This window comes from Silene latifolia, chromosome 7 (genome assembly GCF_048544455.1).
Source record: "Silene latifolia isolate original U9 population chromosome 7, ASM4854445v1, whole genome shotgun sequence".
Classification (NCBI taxonomy): Eukaryota; Viridiplantae; Streptophyta; class Magnoliopsida; order Caryophyllales; family Caryophyllaceae; genus Silene; species Silene latifolia.
In genome coordinates this window covers 43,463,890-43,469,229 of record NC_133532.1, presented here as the reverse complement: position 1 = coordinate 43,469,229, position 5,340 = coordinate 43,463,890, and positions in this window count along the sequence as shown.

Below are 5,340 nucleotides of genomic sequence, written 5' to 3'. Positions count from 1 at the left end.
CGAGTATGAATAATTTCCCTAATCATTAGTAGAGGCCGCTATCGAGGCGGGCGGGATTAGGTGTTCGATCAAAAGAGCTTCCTAATACGTACCCTCACCCCTTACTCCAGATCTCTGTGAACATCCGTGTTCATTGGCATCCACGAGAGTCATTCTAGACATAGAATGGTAAGGGTAACGAGTTCTTGGTGTTCATGTCACTACTTTGTGTCTTGGCATGGCACGAGGTATTCGAACGGTTTCCAATTTTCCACAATAAATTGGTGGCGACTCCACAAATGCAAACAAACCAAAAGAGTGAAAAGCTTGCTTCGCTTTTCGCCCCCGTGGGCCCGCGTCCACAAGTAAAAGTCGTAGTAAGAAATGAATGGCGAAACTATTTGAAAGTTATTGTACACGTGTGATATGGTAATTGATAGTTGTATTATTATACCGACGTGTGTTTTTCGGGGAGTGTCATTTTGGTGAGATAAAAGACGAGGTTATCCATTGAAAATCAGTTTTTCGGGGATGTTATTTTGTGAGATAGAGTTGCGGATGTAGCACTACCAAGTTGGTCTTCATGGCTGTGAATTTGAGAGTGCGATATGTAATGCATGCGGGCCCAATTGTGCGGTTGAAGTATTTTGATTACTTGTGTTATATCGTATGACCGTTTAATTTAACTACGTATGGGTAAGTGTGAACATGGTTATGTGGGACTTTGACCACATAAATGGTAACATAGATGTTGTTTGAAAAGTTGTCTTCTAAATTTCTTTGTGAAACCCCCATGTTAGACATTGTTACTTTGTTGTAGTATTCCGTTGACTCGAGATGTTGTTATTGTCGTAAGTTATATTAGTACGATGACCATGAGAATAGATGAATGCGATGGGTGTTAATGTGATTATTGTGTTTCGCACTAATGTGCGTTTGTTGGTGACGGTAGCATTATACCGTCACCGGGTATAGGGGTAATGCAATGCTTATGAAACGAATTTTGAAATATCATGTTGTATCATGTTTTGTTTTAGATGGGTTGTAATAATGGCCATAAGGCCGTGAGTTTGTTTTAATTTGGTTATTTGATGGTGTATTAGTTACCATCGAAGCTAGCATTTGTGTGATGAAATACGAAAGTTTGGAACCAAGTTGAGAATGAAAACCTTCTGCCCAGGTGAGACTCGACCGAGTGCACGATGCACTCGACCGAGTGGTCGCCTACTCGGCCGAGTGGCCTCCTACACTCGACTGAGTAGCCTGCCTTGACCCTTGTTTTGTTGATATTCGACCAAATATTGAGCGTGTACCCTTATTTCGCGGTTTATATTAGTTGTCTTGTGTTTGGATGAGCATGTTGACCTTACATGGGTGATATTTTCTTAACTATTTACGTTTGATTATATGGTGTGGCATTTTGCAAGTAAATGGAAATCGTTGATTCCAGATGAGTGGATTGCTGACAGAAATGAAGTGATAATCTTGTTTGATGTGTGTTAATCGACGTGATTTTATTTTGTTGTGTAAAAGTAAGATGAATGATCATTTGCACGATTGTGGTTGTGGTCTTCCGTATGAGCTTTTGTGTCGATGATGGATGGGAACAGATATGGAAACACATGTGTGGTCATGTGGTGAATTTGACGCAGTACATGGGTGGCATGGTGTGCGGAAATGGAAGTGTTGTTCATGGTTGAGTCACATTACGAGTAATTTTGGTATTGTTTAATTATTTCCTGGAGTCCGCATATTCATGACTGATGTGCATACATGTGAATGTATGAGATTTGAGGTGATATAGATACGTAATAATAATCGAGTTATACCCCGCGATAGATACGTATACATAACCAACATGAGTTTGGAGTTATTTATGGGATTAGAATTTGGAACCATGGGTTTGACTTGGCGCTTGACCTCCTGGGAGGCTTGTGAGGGGGATTATATCGATTGAATTATAGCTATATGCGATTTGATTACAGATTTGCAATGAGTAAGAGAGAGTGTTGAAACTGAAACACAGTCATTTGTGGAATTTAGTAATTAATGTATGAGAGCACATTATGAGGTTGATAGTTGAACTTCGGGACAAAGTTCTCTTTTAGGGGGAGTGAATGTAACAACGGAGAATTTAAAGTAAGAAAACGAGCTTAATATGCACATGAGTGGCGTATAAGTAAAGAGAGGATATGCGATAAAGGAAAACGGCTGAGCTTGTGTGAGCCTGGTGAGAGAGGTGAGAATCATATTGACGTAATGAGAGTTTAACAAAGAACCTTGGGATAAGTGTGATGTTTATATAAAGGACCGTATACGGTAGATAAGCATGTGAGGCAAAAGAGAGTACATGAGAATCGGTGATGAGACTTGAGGGAATAAGAGAGAGTGGGGCGAACTTCGGGGACGAAGTTCATTTTAAGGGGGGAAGATTGTAATACCTCGTATTTTATAATTATATATTTTATATTGTTTTACGAATTATGTACGAGACGGAATAATAAAATAATATTAATAATAATAATAATAATACGTACTCATATGTATATACTCCCACCTACCATACTAACTACCCTTATATATATCCCACCTACCACACTACTCCATCGTATCTCATTTTATTTTCCACCACACAAACTTCAGAGAGAAAAGAGAGAAATTAGAAGAAAGAAGATTTTGTCCATCCGCCTCGAGATCGTAAGGTAAGACCATGTTATACTAGCTTATATATTAATTAATTTATATGGTAGATCCGCCTTCACCCTGACACACCTTTGACCATCGTTGACCACCCTTGGGACTTCCGTTGACTGCCCAAATGGGGTTTGACCCACCTAGATCTAGGGGTTTGTTATTGTTGTGAAACCGTCTTAAGACGGGTTTTTAACCCCAAACCATGACTGGCCATGGCTGGGCCTTGGGTTGTTGTGTCGTGAGTTGAGTGGGGGTTGTGGTGGTGGTCATGGGTGGCGTTTGGTGGTCGAAAATGGGTGTTTATGGAGGGTGTACGCGTTAGTGGTGTCGTGCTTAGTTGTTGTTGTTGTTGTTGTTGTATATTGTCGTTGATGTTGTTGTTGTTGGTAGTGGCTGCCGCCGGCGTGGTGGCTGGCTACTTGGTCCACCGTAGTGGTGGTCGACACCGACGAGGGGTGGCTGTTTTGGTGCAGTTTGGTGATGCTTTGTGTGGGTGTATGTCGTGTAGGTTGGTGTGTTGTGTCGTAGTGGTTGCGAGTTGTGGGGGTTGCTAGCCGTGGTCTATTACAGCTGTTGCTAGTGGTCCATGGTGGCAGCGGAGGTGGTGGTTATCGTGGTTAAGGAGGGAGTATGGGTGTGAGTGAGTCGGGTTTTAATTATTAAATAATGGGTTCGAGTTGGAATTTGAATTTAATTATATTAAATTATATAATTATATTAGTAATTATATTAGTAATTAGATTAGTTAGTAATTAAATGTATTTTAATTATTTTATTTAGGTGACGGTTTTGTGAAAGATTATTATTATTCAGATTGCTTACGGAGTATGCTAAAAGGTAAGTTTATCCTACTTAGTTTCAATAATGTGTATGTTTGTTAGTGGGTCATTTGTCATTAGTTGCATTGTATGTGACGTATTGCATATCGTATTTGGGAATGTGTATCATGATGAATCAGTAATTGGCATGTTGTGTGGTACCTAACATTTATGGTGTTTGTCATGCATTGTAAAAGGATATGACGGTTTTTTTTGGTTACTTGTTGTTGAGGAGACGTGAGGTGGTTGGGAGACCGTCTTACGCTCCGGTCGCCTCTTGGAGCTTCCCACTCCAAGAGGGATGCGCACATTAATGACTTGACTACGGAGAGACTCGTGTAGTTGAGACACGACGTCTGGCGGGGACCCGGTTGGCTTCTGGGCCCGGTACGTCTGGGCGTGTCCCGGTACCTTTTTGTGTGGTGTGGTCTGGTGTCATGGGCGTGTCCCTGGCACCGGTGGTTGTGGGTACGTCTAGGCGTATCTGTAATACCCGTCATTTTAGGAACCCGTTGACCGACGTTGACTAACCTTAGACACCGATCTTGACCTTGGAAAACTTTACGAGTGATGACTTGTGACGTGGTGAGCTTTGGTTTGTGTGGTACTTGATCTAGCTGAGGCTACTCGATCGAGTAGCTTGGGAGCTCGATCGAGAAGAGGTCACTCAATCGAGTAAGTTAGTTACTCGATCGAGTAACGAGGTTGCAGCGGGGAATTATAAATCGTATATCGTGAAACCCCAAATCATTTCCCCACTTCTTTTTCCTAAACCTAGATGTCGTCACCTCCTTTCTCCTTCACCCAAATCCCTTTCCTTGAGGCCTTGGAGGATGCATACACCATGGGGATGGGATGCTTGAGTCGGGTAGCGGTCTTGACGCCAGATTGCTTTGTATAGGTATGTTACCATCATCATCGTCCTCGTCGTTGTTTTCAGTTTGGTTGGTAGTGGTAGTAATAGACGGTTGTATTGATTGTATAGGTCGTTTTTACGGTTGGTTGATGTCTTGTGATCGGACGCGGAATCGCTACGGTTTGCTAAAGGTAGGTTTGCCTACTCAGTACTGTTGATTATCTAGAGTGTCTATTGGTGTTGTTTGGTTGGTGTAGAGTCAGTATTGCTGATTGGTTGTAGTAGTTGTTAATGTTGTGTTGGTATAGTACTTGGTGTTTGTTGTTGTACAGCTGATTGTGATTGTTCGTCTGTGGTTTTTGAGGTGCGCCCTCGGCTGAATGGAGTCACTTGCGGGAGTGGCTTCACGCCCTTAGTTCGCCCTTCGTGAAACTCGCCACGGGAGGGGATGTGCACATTAAGGAACATGGATTTATCGCTCGGATAGATGAGCGGGGCTTAGGTGGGAACGACTGCGGTCCCCTACTAGCAGGACTGGACCTTCGGGCAGTCAGAGATGTGGTTGGTTGGAGGAGGTGTAGTGTGTGTGTTGTTATACTTATGTTGTGTCTGCTGTTGTGTATTTGTTACCTCAGTTGCTGACCTGGTGTGGTTTTGTTGTGTTGTTGTTTCTGTTGTGTCCGCCGTTATCCACTATGGTGAGCAGTCAGTCTTAGCAGGTTGTTGTTTGGACCATAGCTAGGTGCTTGGAGGGACGAGTCTATCACGAGTCACGACAGAAGTAGTTCATATAGTAGATTGTGGTTTTGAGTTGTATCTTTCATATCGTCGGTTGGTTGTAAATCACTTGTAATATAACTTAAACGTTCTTTTATCGACATTTGATTATTACTGTCCTCGGACAACCGAGATGGTAACACCCTTATATGCTAGGGAAGGTCTTGTTAAGGCTTCTTGGTATATGGGGGTGTTACAAAGTGGTATCAGAGCGAC